The sequence below is a fragment of the Mus caroli genome, unplaced genomic scaffold (genome assembly GCF_978045245.1).
Source record: "Mus caroli unplaced genomic scaffold, Mus_caroli_1 scaffold_12, whole genome shotgun sequence".
Classification (NCBI taxonomy): domain Eukaryota; kingdom Metazoa; phylum Chordata; class Mammalia; order Rodentia; family Muridae; genus Mus; species Mus caroli.
In genome coordinates this window covers 33,647,228-33,667,803 of record NW_028227267.1, presented here as the reverse complement: position 1 = coordinate 33,667,803, position 20,576 = coordinate 33,647,228, and the positions used below count along the sequence as shown (strand labels likewise).

General features: G+C 38.4%; 1 pseudogene; it reads left to right on the top strand.

Moving 5' to 3' along the window:
- The first annotated feature begins 18,414 nt into the window (after window positions 1–18,414).
- Window positions 18,415–19,477, top strand: LOC110309699 (disintegrin and metalloproteinase domain-containing protein 18-like; annotated as a pseudogene).
- Window positions 19,478–20,576: the final 1,099 nt, after the last annotated feature.

The following is a 20,576-nucleotide window of genomic DNA, read 5'->3' as shown; positions in this document are numbered from 1 at the left end:
CATCCAGGCAGGCATGATACAGGAGTTGCTGAGAGATCTACATCTTCATCTAACAGAATACTGGCTTCCAGGCAGCTAGGATAAGGGTTTCATAGCCTACACCCACAGTGACACACCTTCTCCAACAAGACCATACCTACTCCAACAGGGCCACACCTTCTAATAGTGCCACTCTCTGGGCCAAGCACATACAAACCATAACACCCTCTATTTTGTATTTTGAGACAAATTTTCTCATAGGAACTTGGGACTTACAGATTAGGCAATGCTTATTGTTCTGAGATCCCTGGCTTTCCACCTGTCTTTGCCTTTCCGATACTGCAGTTACACTTGAGTGCTATGTCAAGCTCTTTAATGTAAGTGCTGGGGATAGAGCTTAGAGCCTTGTGTTTGTGCAGCAAGTACTTTTCTATCTAACATATCTCTCTTGAGTCCCTACAAAGTACACTCCCATTGTAAAATCTCCAGATCTAAATGCCAATATTCAGAAAATAAAGCACAAACAAACATATTAATGATAGTGTAGGAATAGAGTCAGCAAATCCAGAATATAGAAAGCTTTAGTCTCTTACTATCTACTATTATAAATATTTATCTTTATCTGTGTTTTTCTCTTCATTTGAATTAATGAAAATTTCTTCTTCTTTATCATCCTTTGTGTGTGACATTCTAATTTTGCCTACATTTCTTGTAACAGTTGCTCTCAGATTTTAGCTTGTATGTTAATTACATACTGGTTTAATTCAATACCTAGTTTCTCCTAACTCTGTCTCAGCATTTTCTTACCTGCACTGCTGTTTGTGCCTCTTGTCTCAACATTTTCTAACCTGCACTGCTGTCTGCGCCTCTTGTCACTGTTTTCTTTTGCTCTGGTTCTATACTGTTGCTCAAATGGAAATTTATGAGGTAGCCATTTTCAGTGAACATTTGTGAGAAGTGAACTTTCTGTCCTGTAAGTCTGAAAATGTACTTATTTTTCCCAATAATAAATGGTGATGACAGCTTTGTCTCTTCAGTTCTGGGACATACTGTCCCATCATCCCAGACATTTGCTGCTTTATGAGAATCCTGATTTCTTACAGTCTCTGGACTTTTATTTTCATTTCTGCTGGTCAGGTTTGAATATTGATAGGTTCATTAAATAAAGTATTAGCCTTTACGGTGATGCTACTGCGATTTAGAGGATCATTAGAAGGTAGGATCTAGTGGGAGATTCTTTGGTTACTGGAGTATTGCCCTGGTTTTATTTTCTCTCTCTGTTTTATGATGCTTAAGGAATTTACTCCACTTCATATTCCAGATGTGGTCAACTACCCTTGCCAGAGGTCCAAAGTCATGGAGGTATGCCTGGTCCTTGGGTTATATAGATGTTTCCTCTTCATAAAATTAATTGCCTCAGGCACTTTGTTATAGCAATTCAAATAGATTAACACAAATTAATGAGAAAAATGCCCCTCTGTTCTTCCATTCTTCTGTCACCTCTCCTCCCACCTTCATCACATCTGTTCATCCTGAACCATTCAGGTTAGCTTTCCTTCCCCCACTCATCTTCCCTGCTTGCCGAGTCATCTGGGCCAAGTCAAGCTGCTCTGAGATGCCTACTGGCCCAGGTGGACCTTCATTCTCCAGCCATCTTTCTGCCCACCTTCCTCAGACCTGAGGATCCTGAACCATACAGACCTAAAGATTCTGAACCACACAGACTTATAGATATGGAAATGTACAGCCTAAGGATACTCATCAGAGGCCTGCCACATCAGGACCATTGATGTTAACTTCCCTACTGATACCTATACAAGAGAAGCATCCCAGGACCAAAACCACCCAGATAGCTAAAGACCCTTGAAAGAACACAATCATCCAAAAACAGGGCAATACGAAAACTTCAGAGCACAGCTATCTTACTACAACAAGCCCTGGACATCCTAAGACAACCAAAGCACAAGAAAATCACCTCAAATTCAATCTTATAATTTCATAGAGGCCTATAAGAAGGGAATAAAAAAAACCCCTTAAAGAAATACAGGAAAATACAAGACAACAGGGAAAGAAAATAAATAAAAATGTGTAAGACCTGAAAGTAGAAATAGGGCAATAAAGAAAACACAAACCAAGGGAATCCCAGAGATAGAAAATCTAGAGAAGAGAAGATGTAAGCATCACCAACAGAATACAGGAGATGGAAGAGAGAATCTTGGGTGTAGAAGGTATGATAGAAGAAATTGATACATCAGTCAAAGAAAATGTTAAACCTAAAAATTTCTGACACAAAACATCCAAGTAAACTGGGATATCATGAAAAGACCTAACCTAACAATAATAAAAATAGAAGAAGGTGAAGAGTCCCAGCTCCAAAGTCCAGAAAATATTCTCAACAAAATCATAGAAGAAAACTTTCCCAACGTAAAGAAAGAAGTGCCTATAAAGATACAAGAAACATATAAAAAACCTATTAGACTGGATAAGAAAAGAAAATCCTCCCACCACATAATAATCAAAATAAATCTACATAACAACGAAAGAACATTAAAAGTTGCAAGGGAGAAAAAGACTAGGTAATGTACAAAGGCAAGCCTATCAGAATTACACTCAAATTCTCAACAGAGACTCTAAAAACTATAAAGGCCTGGTCAGATATGTTGCAACTTCTAAAAAACCACAGGTGCCAAACTAGACTACTATTACTTTCAAAACTCTCAATCACAATAAATGGGGAAAAATATATTTCAAGACAAATCCAAATTCAAACAATATCTATTCATAAATTCAGCTCTACAGAAAATACTAGAAGGAAAGCTCCAACCCAAGGAGGATAACTACATCCAAGAAAACACAGAAAATAAGTAATTCCAAGCCAGCAAAAATAAGAAAAGCACACATAAACACCCCCCCAACATCAAAATAACCAGAAATAACAATTACTGGTAATTAATAGTTCTCAACAGAAATGGACTCAGTTCACCAATAAAAAGATACAGGCTAACTGAATGGATGAGAATACAGAATCCATTATTCTGTTGTATACAAGAAACACACCTCAACAATAAGAATAGGCATACCTCAGAGTAAAGGGCTGGAAAAAAGTTTTCCAAGCAAACAGACCCAAGAAATAAGCTGAAGTAGCCATTCTAACATGTAATAAAATAGATGTCAAAGAGAATAGTATAGAATAGACCCAGAAATAAACTCACAGACCTATGGACACTTGATTTTTGATAAAGAAGCCAAAACCATACAATGGAAAAAAGAAAGGATCTTCAACAAGTGGTGCTGGTCTAACTGGATGTCTCCATGTAGAAGAATGAAAATATATTCACCTGCACAAAACTTAAGTTTAAGTGGGTCAAGGACCTCAACATAAAACTGGATACACTAAATCTCATAGAAGAGAAAGTAGAAAATAACTTTGAATGCATTGTTATAGAAGACAATTGCCTGAACAGAGCACAAATGGCTCTGGCTCTAAGATCAACTATTGATAAGTGGGACCTCTTGAAACTGAAAAGCTTCTGTAAGGCAAAGGACACCGTCAATGGGACAAAATGGCAGTCTACCTATTGGGAAGAATGTTCACCAATACTACATTTGACAGACGACTAAAACCCAAAATTTACAAAGAACACAAGGAATTAGACACCAACACAAATAAACCAATTAAAATTGGGAATTCTCACCAAAAAACCAAATAACCCAATTAAAAATTGGGAATTAAAAACACAGAATTGTCAACAAAGAAATTTCAGACGGCTGAGAAGCACTTAAAGAAATGTTTAAAGTCCTTAGTCATCAGGGAAATGCAAATAAAAAAATCTGAAGTTCCATCCTACATTTATCAGAATGGCTAAGATCAAACACTGAAGTGATAGCACATGCTGCCAAGAATGTGGAGCAAAAGGAACACTCCTCCACTGCTGGTGGGGATGCAAACTTGTACAACACCTTGGAAATCAACTTGGTGTATTCTCAGAAAACTGGGAATAGTTCTACCACAAGACCCAGCTATACTCCTGGGCATAAACCCAAAAGATGCTCTGCCATTCCACAAAGACATTTGCTCAACTATGTTCATAGCAGCTTTATTCATAATAGAAACTGGAAACAACCCACATGTCCAGTAACTGAATAATGGATACAGAAAATGAGGTTCATTTATACAGTGGTATGCTATTCAGCTATTAAAAACAAAGATATCATGAATTTTTTCAGGCAAATGAATGGATCTTGAGAATAATATTCTGAGTGAGGTAACTCAGTCCCCAAAGGACATGCATGGCATGTACTCACTTATACCTGGATATTAGCCACAAAATACAGGATACCCATGTTATACTCCAGAGACCCAAAGAAGATAAACAAGAAGGAAGGCCCAAGCAAGGATGCTTGAGACTCACTTAGAAGGGGGAGGAAAATAGTCATGCGAGGCAGACGGAGGGAGCAAACTGGGTGGGAGAGTGATGAGGAGGGAAATAAGGGGCTTTCAGGGTCAGGTATAGGGAAGGATGATCCCAGGAGAGATGGCCAGATAGCTATGAGAATGAATGAAAATATGCAACTGATGGGGGTGGGGAGCTGAGAAGCATCTCCACAACGTGACAAAATCTGGGATAAGGGAGGCTTCCAAGAATCAATAGGGGTGACCTCAGCTGTGACTCAACATTGGGGGTATGGAACCTGAAGATGCTACCTTCTGTGTAGCCAGGCAAGAATCCCAGTGAAGCGATAGAAACACCAACCCAACCACAGAACTTTCAGCCTGGAATTTATCCTTTCTACAGGGAATACAGGCATGGGGGATGGAGCAGAGACTGAAGGAATAGTCAAATAATAACCAGCACTACTTGAGACCCATCCTTTGGGCAAGCACCAATCTCCGGCACTACTAATGATACTCTGTTATTCTTAGAGACAGAAGCCTAGCATGGCTGTTCTTTGAGAGGCTCCATCCAGCAGCTGACTTAGACAGTTGCAAATATCCACAGGCAAAGAGCAGATGGAGATTGGGGACTCTTTTGGAAGAATAAGAGGAAGGGTTGCAGGCCCTGAAGCGGATAGAACTTTCACTGACAACAGAGTCAACTAACCTGAACCCTTGGGGTTCTCAGAGTCTGAACCACCAACCAAAGAACATACACAGGCTGCACCTAGGCCTCCCTGAACCTATATAGCAGATGTGAAGCTTGGTCTTCATATGGGTCCTGAACAACTGCATCAGGGGTTATCCTAAAATCTGTTCTGTCTATGTATCTTCTATCTGGGTTGTGTTGTCTGGCCTCAGTGGGGGAGGATGCTCTTAGCCTCAGAAAGACTTGATGTGCCCTGGAGGGGAGATATGCAGGGGACTCCCACCCACTCAGAGGAGGAGAGGGTATGGGGGAAAGGCCTGTGTGAGAGAATAACCGGGAGGGGGCCACTGAGCATGATGTAAAGTGAATAAGTAAAGTAAATAAACAGATGAGTAATTTTAAAAAGTTAAAAAAAAAAAGAAACTGTAATGTCCTTTTGGTGAATAGTTTCTTTGAAGAGTTTGTAGTATCCTTTTCTATCTCTTCATATTAGTTTGGATTGGAGTCTAGTTTTTCAGATATTAAAATGGCTTCATCACAATTGTGATAAAAACTGCATGGTACTGGTATAGCGACAGACAAGTAGACCAATAGAATAGAATTGAAGACCCAGAAATGAACCCACACACCTATGGTCACTTGATCTTTGACAAAAGAGCTGAAACCATCCAGTGGAAAAAAGACAGCATTTTCAATAAATGGTGCTGGCTCAATTGGCAGTTATCATGTAGAAGAATGTGAATGGATCCATTCTTATCTCCTTGTACAAAGCTAAAGTCTAAGTGGATCAAGGAACTCCACATAAAACCAGAGACACTGAAATTAATAGAGGAGAAAGTGGGGAAAAGTCTCAAAGATATGCGCACAGGGGAAAAATTCCTAACTGAACAGCAATGGCTTGTGCTGTAAGATCAAGAATCGACAAATGGGACCTCAGAAAAATTGCAAAGCTTCTGTAAGGCAAAAGACACTTTCAATAAGACAAAAAGGCCAGCAACAGATTGGGAAAGGATCTTTACCAATCCTAAATCTGATAGGGGACTAATATCCAATATATACAAAGAACTCAAAAAGTTGGACTCCAGAAAATCAAATAACCCCACTAAAAATGGGGTACAGAACTAAACAAAGAATTCTCAACTGAGGAATACCGAATGGCTGAGAAGCACCTGAAAAAATGTTTAATATCCTTAGTCATCAGGGAAATGCAAATCAAAACAACACTGAGATTCTACTTCACACCAGTCAGAATGCCTAAGATCAAAAATTCAGGTGACAGCAGATGCTGGCTAGGATGTGGAGAAAGAGGAAGACTCCTCCATTGCTGGTGGGATTGCAAGCTGGTAAAACCACTCTGTTAATCAGTTTGGCGGTTCCTTAAAAATTTGGACATAGTACTACTGGAAGATCCAGCAATTCCTCTCCTGGGCATATATCCAGAAGATGTTCCAACTGGTAATAAGGACACATGCTCCACTATGTTCATAGCAGCCTTATTTATAATAGCCAGAAGCTGGAAAGAACCCAGATGCCCCTCAACAGAGGAATGGATACAGAAAATGTGGTACATTTACACAGTGGAGTACTACTCAGCTACTAAAAACAATGAATTTATGAAATTCCTAGGCAAATGGATGTATCTGGTGGATATCGTCCTGAGTGAGGATCACAATCACAAAAGAACTCATATGATATGCGCTCACTGATAAGTGGATATTGGCCCAGAAACTTAGAATACCCAAGATACAATTTGCCAAACACATGAAAACCAAGAAGGAAGACCAAAGTGTGGATACTTCATTCCTCCTTAGAATGGGGAACAAAATATCCACGGAAGAAGTTACAGAGACAAGGTTTGGAGGTGAGAAGGATGGAAGGATCATCCAGAGACTGCCCCACCCAGGGATCCACCCCATAATCAGCCACCAAACCCAGACACTATTGCATATGCCTGCAAGATTTTGCTGACAGGACCCTGTTATAGCTGTCTTATGTGAGGCTATGCCAGTGCCTGTCAAATACAGAAGTGGATGCTCACAGTCATCTATTGGAGGGAACACAGGGGCCCCAATGGAGGAGCTAGAGAAAGCACTCAAGGAGCTGAAGGGGTTTGCAACCTTATAGGAGGAAAACCAATATGAACTAACCAGTACACCCAGAGCTCATGTCTGTAGTTGTATATGTAGCAGAAGATGGCCTAGTCAGCCATCATTGGGAGGAGAGGCCCCTGGTCTTGCAAAGATTATATGCCCCAGTATAGGGGAATGCCAAGGCCATGAAGCAGGAGTGGGTAGTTTAGGGAGCAGGGTTGGGGGAGTGTATAGGGGACTTTCGCGATATCATTTGAAATGTAAACAAAGAAAATATCTAATAAATACGTTGTTTTAAAAAAATAAAGTGGCTTCATCATCTTGCCTCTTAGGTTAATTTTTTTGGAATATATATTTTTTTCATTCTTTTACCCTGAGGTGTTAGCTATCCTTAATGTTGAGGTATGTTTCTTAGATGCAGCAGAAGAATTCTGTTTCGAATCCATTCTGTTAGTCTGTGTCTTTTTATTGGGGGAACTGAGACTATTGATATTGAGAGTATCAAAGAGCAGTACTTGTTGGTTGTTGTTATTTCATTGTGGTGATGTGATATTTTCCCCCTGCCTCCCTTTTCATGTGCCATTCTGGGGTTACTTACTCCTTGTGTTTTCTTAGGTGTGATTATTCTCTTTAGGTTGGAACTTTCCTTTTAGCGCCTTCTAGGCCTGGATCTGTAGATAAATGTTGCATATATTATTATTATTATTATTATTATTATTATTATTATTATTATTATTATGGTGATTCAAAGTTTGGCTGGTGATAGTGGTCTGGGCTGGCTTCTGTGGCCTCTTAGAGTCTATAGCACATCCATATAGGCCCTTCTGGCTTTTAGAGTCTTCTTTGAGAAGTCAGGTGTAATTCTAATGCTAAGTCTATGTTACTTGGACTTTTGCCTTGCAGCTTTTAATATTGCTTCTTTGTTGCATACCTTTATTGTTTCAGATTATTATGTGCTGAGAAGAAATTCTGTTCTGGTCCAGTCTATTTTGTGTTCTATATACTTCTTGTACCTTGATAGATATCTCCTTCTTTAGGTTAGCAGAATTTTCACTTTTGATTTTGTTGAAAATATTTTTCTGTGTGTTTGACATGGGTTTCCTCTCCATCCTGTAGTCCTATTATTCTTAGATTTGGTCCTTTTATAGTGTCCCAAATTTCCTAGATGTTTTGTGCCAGGAGCTTTTTAGATTTAACATTTTCTTTGGTTGATATACCCATTTTTTCTATCTTGTCTTAAACACCTGAGATTTTCTCTTTCATCTCTTGTATTCTGCTGGCGAGTCATTCCCCTGTGGTTCCTGTTAAAGTTCCTATATTTTTAATTTCCAAATTTCCATGTTCTGATTTTATTTATTTATTTATTTTATTTCTACTTTCAGGTCTTAAATGGTTTTATTCACTTTCCACCACTGTTTGTTCATGTTTTCATAGATTTTGTTAAGGAATTTGTTAATGTCTTATTTAGGGACCATTATATTTATAAAGACTGTTTTAAGGTCCTCTTCTTGTGCTTAAGCTATATTGGAACATTCAGGGCCTGGTGTAGTAGGATTGCTAGGCTTTAGAGGAGACTTATTGGAGTTGGGTGAACCTGTCTCAGTCTATTAAAAACATATCAATGATACAATACTTATTTTCCAGAATTTAAAAATAGGTTTTAAAGGTTTCATTTTGCCTGTTTCCTTTTTAAATGCAAGGTATCTATGTTATCATTAAGTCATAAACTGCCTCAAATGACAATCTCACCTCCATGTCTGCTCTCTTGTTTTCTTAAGAGCCTTACTTGAGAACTTTCACCCAAAGCTCTGTCTTTCTGCCTGACATCAGAAGGCATGGACAGAAGTTACATTTCCCATGTCAATACATTGGAGTTGTAGGTGGTCACCAAGGCAGCCAATGTATTTTCACAATATTCCTTTTGCCTTTTCAAAACGTGTATTTGGATTACTCTGGCTGATTCAATAATAGCATCCACACATAAACTCTCTGATGTAAATTATTACGTCTGAGATTTTATTGCAAGGTTCTCTATGGGCACCAATGCTGCTAAATTACTGCTTAAAAAAATCCCTGGTTCATTTGCCACTTATCTGAACACTAATAATTTACTAAGGGAAAGAAACACATGTGTTGGAATTGTTCTGTCAGACTTCCTAATTACAAGAACAGCACTGGGAGTTCTTCTGCAAAATTAGTAAGGAATATATATCTCTATGACACTTAGGGCTATCAATGACTTCTGAAATAAATCTTTTACATTTTTAAACACTTCATAAGTGAGTGATGTGACTTGTGGGGCCACTTTTTGGAGAAACGTTGAGTCAAGTTTAAGTTCTGAGGCTCATCTAGATCTGAGCAATTTTTTGCCCCTTCTCCCCCAACCCCCTTCCCGTCCCTACTGTGGTTCTCATTTATATTCAGGTCTCTGGCATATTCTTCACTTGTTATATTTGTGAATGAGATAATTAGATCTTGAATGATGTTTTCCTCCTATTTCTTGCCATCCCTCCTTCTGGAAACTTAAGATCATTTTCTACAAACTTTCTTAGCTACCGACAGTAAGAATAAGTATGGCAGGTGGCATCTGAGTGCTTATGTCTCTTCGGGTGACTTTGCCTTTTCTGTGATTCTGTCTCTGGGTTACTGGGTGTTTTTAGTTCCAATCTGAAATTGATGTTAATATATGTATGCATGAAGCCTGACTACCCAACTCTTTTGCCTTGAGTGGGGAAGGTCTTTGAGGAAGAGTGTATATAAAGTCAGCTTGAGATAGAAACTTCATGAAATTACCTTCCTAGATAATCCCAGCTGTGCTAGTTTGATTTCCACTGGAGCAAAATACCTGAGATACTAAGGTTATTATGTTTCTTTTAGCTCATGGTTTCTAAGGTTTTAGTCTATGGTTGATTAGTCCTATAGCTTTAAAGCCTGTGATGTGATTGGACATCAGAGCAAGATCCCATTTAAGAGGAAACTTACCTTAGGGCAGCTTGGATGCAATGAAGGAGGAAGAAAAGGACCTGATGTTGAGATTTCAAGGATGCATCAACAAGATATAACTCCTTCCCCTCTGCCCTATCTCCAATAGTTTTAGTACCTCATAATAATGCCTCAAGCTGGAGATCAAGCCTTAAATAACACATGGTTTTCTGAGGGGCATCAGCTTAGTATTTCCTACCTACTCCCTAACTCCTATTGACTCAACTAGGTTATGTCCTAGCATATCACCTATTCATGACCACAATGCCAAGACTGACTTTAGGAGCATAGTGTTTATTGTAGCAAACATCTTTAGCACAGATCAAACCATGCTCATTTTGTGATGACTGAAAAACTCTGTTTTATGCGAGGCATCCATCTTGGCACCCACTAAGTGTTTGTCTCTGCCTCTAGACCCTGTAAGATAACTTCCCAATAATCCTGACTCAGTGTACCACCACCCAGAAATGCACAGCCATGACCATCTACTTGTTATGACTAAGTATTTTTTTTGTCTTCTGTAATGTGCTTATTATACTGTCATTCAAAACACCTTGACTAAACCTGACAGAGCAAAATAGTTCTCGGTTTGATTGTGTAGATACTCAAGGTTTTCTTGTGAGTTTTGTCTTTAAAAATCATTCTTTTAACCCCTTTCTCATGGCAATCTCATGTTTGGCTCAGAGATTGGTGTCTCTAGCAGTAATCAATAAATCTTTTAATTGTAATTGAATTGAGCCTATGGTCTTTTTCCAGGGGCTAGAAATGCCATAACAATTGCTGTCCACATTTAGAACATTTGTGTTGTAAGTGAGAAGGGTAAGGATTTTCAAGTTTCATTGCCTGTGAGAAATAGAGAACCTTGCTAGTGTTTTTTGTTTGTTTGTTTGTTTTGTTTTGTTTTGTTTTAAGGGAGTCAGAACTGTTCTTCACAGGCTGAGCAATGCATGGAAACAAGTTGGGAAAACTGGTATATGTAGGAGTCAGTTCTATTACACTGTGGATCGTGGAGACATTCAGTTTTGTGGGTGAGCTTCAAGCCCAGGATGGATTGTCTTTTTTTTTAAAAATATATTTTATTACGTATTTTCCTCAATTACATTTCCAATGCTATCCCAAAAGTCCCCCATACCTTCCCCCCTCTCCCCCATTTCCCTACCCACCCATTCCCATTTTCTTTTTTTTTTTTTTGGCCCTGGCGTTCCCCTGTAGTATGAACTCTGTTACTAGTTACTTGTCTTAAGTAACCGTTTCACTTTGCTTTATGATGTTACTGTTCTTTTTATAAAAAAAGCATTCCATTATTGTATTAATTCTTTAGTTTTTACAAGATGTGTATTGTTGTTAAAAGCATATATTAATTATGCACAATGATGAATTTTCTAATGACAGTCTCATGTATGTATTCAATGTATCTTGATCATATCTATCCCTCCCCAATTACCTTCTCTTGCTCCTGTCCCACTCACATGAATACTCTTGATTTTCTCAACTAACCCATCTTCTAATCTCATACCTCTTTCTTTTGTGTGACTTGGTAAGTTGCTTAAAGAAGCATGGACACTTTACTAGTGGCTACACTATGAGAGAAGGTGACTTTCCTTTATCTTTGTATAAATCTTCAGCAAGAGCTGGAGTCCCATGGCTATGACAGGTTATTGATGGGGTCTATCTGGTACAGTTAATCACATTTTGTTGATTTGTTTGTTTGTTTTTTTGTTTTTGAAAAGACTCTTTCTATGTAGTTCAGGTTAGCATTGAACTTGTGATCCTTTCCACTATTGAGATTACAGGCATGTACTACCACATTTGTTTTCTACTGTTGAATTGCAGGTCACCACCATTCATAGGTGTATTAAGGGTCTTCAGGAGAAGAAAACTGATAAAACATACATGTGTTGAAACAAAGTGGAATTTGTTAGATTGGCTAAACAATACAAACTGGACTTTAGCCTTTTCTCACATTCTTGCTCTTCTCAGTCTCCTTTCTAGTGCTGGTGCTCACTATGAGTAGGGACAGCATTGCCTTTTTACATGTGGATATGTGTAATATTTAAATTAGGTTGGATACATTTATTTCTCAGACATTTGTCTTCATTTTTTTCTTTAATCACCCCTTATTTTGTTTGCTTGGTTTGTGGTTTGCTGAGACAAGGTCTTATGTTATAACGAAGAACTCACTCCATAGTTTAGACTGACCTTGAACTAGGGACATGTCTTCTACCTCATGATTTCTGAGTATTTCTTAGCTTAATTTCATTATGCTAAGATTTTAAGCATATTTTATTGTAAATTTTGCAATGGTACAGGACATTATGGTGTTCTGAAATCACCCTACTGTGCACAACAGCCTGGTCTGACTAACTATATTATAGAACCCACTGACTAACATTTCCCTGCTGAGCTGGATAGTTTTATGTCAATTTGACAGAGAATAAAGACATCTGAGAGGAAAGAACCTCAGTTAAGAAAATGTCTCCATTAGACTGGGCTGTTGGTAAGCTTGTAGGACATTTTCTTAATTGGTTATTGATGTGGAAGGAACCCTGTCCATAGAGAGTGGTACCATTCCTGGGTTGGTGGTCCTGGGTCCTATAAGAAAGCAGGCTAAGCAAGCCTGTAAGGAGCACTTCTGCAAATGGTCTCTGCATCAGCTCCTGCCTCTAGGTTCTGCTTTGTTTGGATTACAGTCCTGTCTTTCTTTGAGGATGAACTGTGATGTTGAAGCATAAACCATTTCCTCTGCCAAGGTGCTTTGGTCACAATGTTTCATTGTAGCAACAATAACCCAAAGATACCCATCCTTTCTTGTCTCAGCGTCTGTCTTTGTTCCCCATAAATATCCTTTTTACTCTCAACTTCTTAGAGATCATCTCTTACATTCCAACATGGTGTGGGATCACCAAGTGCTCTATCTATCTATCTATCTATCTATCTATCTATCTATCTATCTATCTATCTATCTATCTATTAGTATGGCTTATTTCATTTAATGCAATAATCTCTAGTTCTACCTGTACTGTTCCACACAATTGCATTTCATTCTATTTTATGTCTGACTGGTATCTCACGGTTTCTATGCGTCATAGCACTTTCATGAACATGGGTTACAGAGCTTTCTTTGAGGAGTTAATCTCATTTCAATACATACCTATAGCACAACTCATGGATCACAAAGCAGATCTATTCTATATCTTTTGAGAGAAACACTACACTATCTGTCATGTGGTTGTATTAATTTACATTCCTAACGTAAGTGTGCAAGCATTCCCTTTACCGTCCACCTTTTCCAGTATGTACCGCCTTCAGCTTTTTGAATGCAGCCACTCTTACTGGAGTGCTGAAAGTTTACCAGCTTTCTTAAGCTGGACCAGCTGGTGCTAACACATCATAGCCAAACACTCCCACTTCACGTGGAACATGAGATCAGGCCATGAACTTGCAACCCTTGCATCAGATTATTTTCTAGAATGCCCATCTGGCTTCAGCAGCCTCAACCTCTCCACCCTGCTGCTCTTCCAGCTGGTGTGACCTTCATTGTTCCATCATGCAGCTGTGTTTGTTGGAAGGCCCATGGTGGCAGGTATTTGGATGGATACTTACTATAATTGATTCCTAAATTAGTTTTTGTTTGAGATTTGGAATGAGTTAAATAATTTATTAAGAAAGAAAGCCTCTTAAAAAACAAAGAACTATTGAAGACATGGTGAGAAGAAATGAAATAACGTTTCCTATTTGGATTGCTCATGTTTACTTCCTCTGTCTCAATAACACAGCAGAAGGAAGGAACAAAAATAGATCAAAGTGTTGTCACTCACTAAAGATTTTATCCAAGCTCAGACATAGAGAAAAAAATGGATAAATTAGTGGTGAATAATCCTTTGGCAAATGTTTTGTTCCAGTAGTCTCTCTCTGGCTGTTCTCACTGGTAGCTCCACAAATGTGTTTATACCCCCAAACAGTCTCAGAAATACAGTTATATTGACCATGGTATGATTGGGGCCCATGGAAATGCAGTGATTCAAAGAAGGTAACTTAGGAAACAGCAAGAGCTGGTGAGGAGGGGATCAGGCCACACAGCCTGAAATCTGCTCTGTGCAGTGCCGATCAGTTAAGTGAGGACAGTATATTTAATTGTTAGAAATAATGACCCTGCAAAGAATAATGCTATTTGTTTTTCTGAATTATGGTACTGACTTACAAAACGGATGCACAAAACATGTTTATTGAATTTGTGAGAAGAAGACAAAAGCCTGCCCCATTCGTTCTATAAGATAACAACAGGCAAATTAGGTTATAATTAGGGACATTTCCCACATGTACTTCCAAACCAAGAGACACTGTGGTTATTTTTATTATCTTCTTCCATTTTACTGTTCTCACTGACTTGTAGAGGCTGCTGTCAGCAGAACCACAGAATACTAAAATCTTAGTGTCAGAAAGGGGCAGGGATCAATCAATTCAAGTGGTTTGCTTCTTAAAGTTAGATGGCTTGGCCTTGCTTTGAGTTGTCTATTAGATTTCAGACTGAGAAAAGAGGAAAGGGGAGAGGGGAGAGGGAAGAGGGGAGAGAAAGAGAGAGAGGCACTAAGTTGGAATCATACTTCAGGCCAGAGATATATTAATAGTGCTGTGTGTGATTATATTTATATCCTACTTAAAAAAACATATATCCAGAAGATGTCCCAACCGGTAAGAAGGACACATGCTCCACTATGTTCATAGCAGCCCTATTTATAATAGCCAGAAGCTGGAAAGAACCCAGATGTCCCTCAACAGAGGAATGGATACAGAAATTATGGTACATTTACACAATGGAGTACTACTCAGCTATTAAAAAGAATGAATTTATAAAATTCCTAGCCAAATGGATGGACCTGGAGGGCATCATCTTGAGTGAGGTAACACAATCACAAAGGAACTCACACAATATGTATTCACTGATAAGTGGATATTAGCCCAAAACTTAGGATACCCAAGATATAAGATACAATTTGCTAAACGCATGAAACTCAAGAAGAATGAAGACCAAAATGTGGACACTGTGCCCCTTCTTAGAATTGGGAACAAAACACCCATGGAAGGAGTTACAGAGACAAAGTTTGGAGCTGTGATGAAAGGATGGACCATCTAGAGATTGCCGTATCCAGGGATCCATCCCATAATCAGCTTCTAAACGCTGACACCATTGCATACACTAGCAAGATTTTGCTGAAAGGACCCAAAGATAGCTGTCTCTTGTGAGACGGTGCCAGGGCCTAGCAAACACAGGAGTGGATGCTCACAGTCAGCTATTGGATGTATCACAGGGCTCCCAATGGAGAAGCTAGAGAAAGTACCCAAGGAGCTAAAGGGATCTGCAACCCTATAGTTGGAACAACATGATGAACTAACCAGTACCCCGGAGCTCTTGTCTCTAGCTGCATATGTATCGAAAGATGGCCTATTCGGCCATCACTGGAAAGAGAGGCCCATTGGACTTGCAAACATTATATGCCCCAATATAGGGGAATGCCAGGGCCAAAAGAATGGGAATGGGAGGGTAGGGAAATGGGGGGCGTTATGGGGGACTTTTGGGATAGCATTGGAAATGTAATTGAGGAAAATATGTAATAAAAAAAATCTTAAAATAGATAAAAGGAAAAAAAACTTTTAAATATTATGTTTAATGGCTTTTTATCTAAGGAAGATTAAACATTTTATAGAGCCAAACTACATATGCATCATGGTGCCAATAAATCTTTGGTTTGATGACTAAGTATTAAAAATACATGTTCCTTTATATATAGGAAACAAAATGCCTCCTCATCTTGACATAAGAAAATATTGGTGTGTTTTCTATTCATCTTAGCTTCTATGCCTGTTTAAATGTCTAAATTGGAGGCTGTACTTCCAGCTGAATGCCAGCATGAATATCATCTGGTACGTTCTCCATGCTGTCCAAGGTTAGGGCTTCTAGTCTATATTTTTTAACACAGCCTCCTTTATTCCTCCAAAGCAGTTTGCAGGAACTCCTTTGATGGAGATCTCCTTTAGTTGTGTTTTGATTTTGATATATTCCCAGTCTAATTTTTCTTTTTTACTTGTATGTATGTATGTATGTATGTATGTATGTATGTATGTGTGTGTGTGTATGTATGTATGTATGTATGTATGTGTTCATTTCATTTGTATTATATCTGAAAAACTGCTGCCTAACTTTGCAGAGATTCCCTGTTTTCTTCTAAAAGTTTTGTAGTTTCAGATATGATTGGGCTATGATCTGTGTTGAGTTAATTGGTTTGAATTAGGGGCTCATTTCATGTATTTACATGTGAATACTTAAATGCTCAGCACTATTTAAAAATAGCCATTTATGAGCTGGAGAGATGGCTCCGTGGTTAAGAGCAATGACTGCTCTTCCAGAGGTCCTGAATTCAATTCCCAGCAACCACATGGTGGCTCACAACGATCTGTAATGGGATCTGATGCCCTCTTCTGGCATGTCTGAAGACAGTTACAGTGTACTCATATAAATAAATAAATAAATATATGTATTTAAAAAAGTCATTTATTATTTGACTGTTGAGTTGTTATACCCCCTCATAGAAAGTCACCACCAAATGTGTGGGCTTATTGCAAATTTCACTCTCTTCCTTCTCCTCTGCTTTCCCCCTTCTTCCCCTCCCTTCTTTCCTCTTCCCTCTTCTTTCGTTCTTCTATTTTATACTATTGAGCTACATAGTTCACCTTCATGCCAGCAGCAGACATTCTTGATTAGTGTAGAACTGGAACAAGTTTTAAAGCTGAAAAGAAGATTCTGTCCCTTTTCAAAATTATCTTGTCTCATTTGGGTCCATATAAATTTTAGGAGAAGATGATCAATTTATGAAGAGAAAAATCACCTCTCCTCAGTTCTTCCTTATCACTAGCAACAAAGTGTTCTCACTCACTTTTTCCTGGCCACAGGCCCTGGGCAACATGGTTTTATAAATGGAAATTGCTTACAATGTAGATGGTGAGTCTTTTAAGTGTGGCTAGGAGACTGCTCAATTCCACACTGCTACAGAAAACCTCAAGATTGAATCTTATGGGATTTATTGTCCCTTTTATAAATGAAGGGTTCGAGGAGGCCAGTAAGTCCATGATGTGTCTAGCCTGAACTCTGTTACCTGCTCTTCTCTTACTCTATACACCATACTCTTTTCTCTGCCTACTTTTCTTCTCCCTGTATTTGTAGCCATTTATTCTAAAAGCACTACTTCTTTGATCTCTCTCTCTTTCTGTCTCTGTCTCTCTCTATTTTTGACAATAAGTCAAGGGAGAACCCTATCTTAGGAAATTTCCTTTCTAAGAGTTTAGTGTTTCTTTCTACTGAAAATGATTTGTAACTCTGGGTTCCACTAAGGTTGTCTTCATCTCTTATTGCTTGGAGGTCTGATACACTGGCCTCTATGAAATTCTCCATTAACCTAGACTGTGTCTGTGCCTCATAGATTTTAGTCACTTCATGCATCATAAGAGTAGAGAAAGTGTTGAGGGATAATAAACATTTTATTTCTCTAGAATTGCCTGTCAGTTTACATTATTGATACTTGGTTGTTTCTGAACCACTCTAGCAGAGTTAAATATAAGTGGGATTCACCAATCTCAGAAGATGGGGAAATCTACAACCTGGCATAAGCTTAAAGTCACTTTTACTGGGCTCCATTTAATCTCTTTTTTTTTTCCAGATAGAATTCTCAGGTCTAATAATATTGGAGAAACAACAACACAATATTCACAGAAGGCTCTAAACTTTCGAGCAACACCCAAAAGGAAAACAAACAAACAAACAAACAAACAAACCTCATTTGTAAATAGTTTAACTAAAACTCAAACAAAATATGTTTAGAAGAAATAAAAGAATCATTTATAGCTAAAAGGCTAATATAGACAGTATTTACTTGTAACTTTCAAACAAACAAACAAAACAAAACAAGAAATCAGAACAACTGTGAGAAACATGAGCCAAGATATAAAGAAATATTGACTCCTAGAAAGAGACCCAGAGTCACATTGGGAACCAAATGAATTCATGTGGAAATGTGGAAATGATATTTTGTACTTCAAAAAACGAAAAGAAAGGATTGAGCCTGTCAGAGACACTACTTGCTGCTTCTACTTTTCTTGTCCAGGTACATTTATAGACATCCCTTTTGACCACATTTAACCTCAACCTCAGCTAACACATTCAGGCTCAATTCCTGCCACACCCAGTGACTGTTACCTAACTCCAGTTGTCTGGGTAACCACTTAGGTTGGGAGCCTGAGGAGGCTTTTGGTCCTCTGTCAGTATTTTCTAGACCAGGCAGTGGCCACAGCAGAGGGATTTAGCTCCACCCAGGATGTTATCTCTGACCTGGGGCATGAGGCTAGTGGAAAGACCTGTGGTCCCCAGGGTCCTCCTCTTGCTGTTTGCATTCTGGCTGCTCCTCCTGGTTCCAGTCTGGTGTTCTCAAGGCCATCCCACTTGGCGTTACATCTCATCAGAGGTGGTTATTCCTCGGAAGGAGATCTACCATACCAAAGGACTTCAAGCACAAAGACTGCGCTCATATAGCTTGCGTTTTCGGGGCCAGAGACATATCATCCACCTGCGAAGAAAGACACTCATTTGGCCCAGACACTTGTTGCTGACAACTCAAGATGACCAAGGAGTCTTACAGATGGATTACCCCTTTTTTTCCTGTAGATTGTTACTATATTGGCTACCTGGAGGGGATCCCGCAATCCATGGTCACTGTGGATACTTGTTATGGGGGCCTGTCAGGGGTCATGAAGTTGGATGACCTTATCTATGAAATCAAACCGCTCAATGATTCACAGAGCTTTGAACACCTTGTTTCTCAGATAGTATCCGAGTTTGATGACACAGGGCCTATGAATGCATGGAAGCATTGGAGCCATAATACAGGTCCTTCCTTCTCCAGATTGGAATATGCGGATGGAGCTCCCAGACTATCTAGTAAGAACTACGCTACACATCCAGCTGCTATAAAAGGCCACTTTCAAGCAACTCATTCTGTATATAGTTCTTCTGGAGGTGACAAACTTGCATCTACTGTCGGGTATTTGTTTAAAGTCATTAGTTTAATGGACACCTATCTGACCAATCTTCATATGCGATACTATGTCTTTCTCATAAATCATGTAGAAATGGATCCATTTAATCTTTTGAGTATTTCTTGGTACATGAAAGAGCTCTACAAACAGAATCTGCCTCTCGCTGTTCTGAAAAAATCCCTCTGCTCTTTTCTGGTTACCATTCTCATGCTTGTGATAGAAGAGGCTGTATCAATACCTGTCATTATGTGGGCTTAATAAGCATTTACTTGATAAGTGAATGAATAATTAGTACCTTGATTGGACCTTGTATTTAGTTAAGAATGATGCTACATATTTCACTCATTCTATATATTCTTAAGAATTTAATGCATTGGTGGGTATCGATACATTTTTTGCTAGATAGTACTTCTCTGTTCTTTGAGTTATTTAAATTGTTTAACAAATCATAATTGATATAGGTTATACAAGTCAAAAAAGATGGTCAGTGTTTTAAATCCAGGGTTTTTCAAATTCAGTATGGACATGTTATTAAATTAAGTAGAGAATATGTTTATTAGTATTTATTGTATAAAACAAAAGGTTTCATGGTGACATGCCTAAATAATACTACTTCCTTATTCTCCTACCACATTTGACTCCAGTTTCCTTCCTCTTCTCTGATAGTTTTCTTTCTATTTCCTAGAATTTTACACCCTAGAGTCTACATATGAGAGAAAACAAGCAATATTTGTCATTCCTAGCCTAACCTATATTTTTAATATGTTGATGTCCACTTTAATCTCTTTTTTTCTGTCCATGATGTGGTCTCATTTTTCATGATGGAATAAAATTTAATGTGTGGGCATGACACTTTCCTTTACCAACTCTTCTGTTGATGGATATCTAGGCTGATCCCATGTGTTGGCTATTGTTACTAGTGCAGCAATAAAAATGAATGTGCAGTTATCTCTATGATATAAACATACCATAGATTCTGTTAGCCACATACCCAGGAGCTATGTAGTTGATTTATTTGGACTTATGTTTATATTTTTTAAGAGTGTTCATACTTATTTCTGTAGCACTTGTGAATCTTTTATCCCAAACAGGAGTGGATAAAAGTTCCTTAACTCTCATGCTTTCATTAATATTTATTATTTGTTTCTTGATAATAACCATTCTGGAAAATATGATGAAGTTCAGTGTAGTTTTAATTTGCTAAAGATGTTAAATATTTGACATGTGGTCATTGGCTATTTGCACAATTTAATTGTCTCTATGTTGCCCATTTGTTATTTGGCTTATTTGTTGTTTTTGTATCTATCTATCTATCTATCTATCTATCTATCTATCTATCTATCTATCTATCTATATT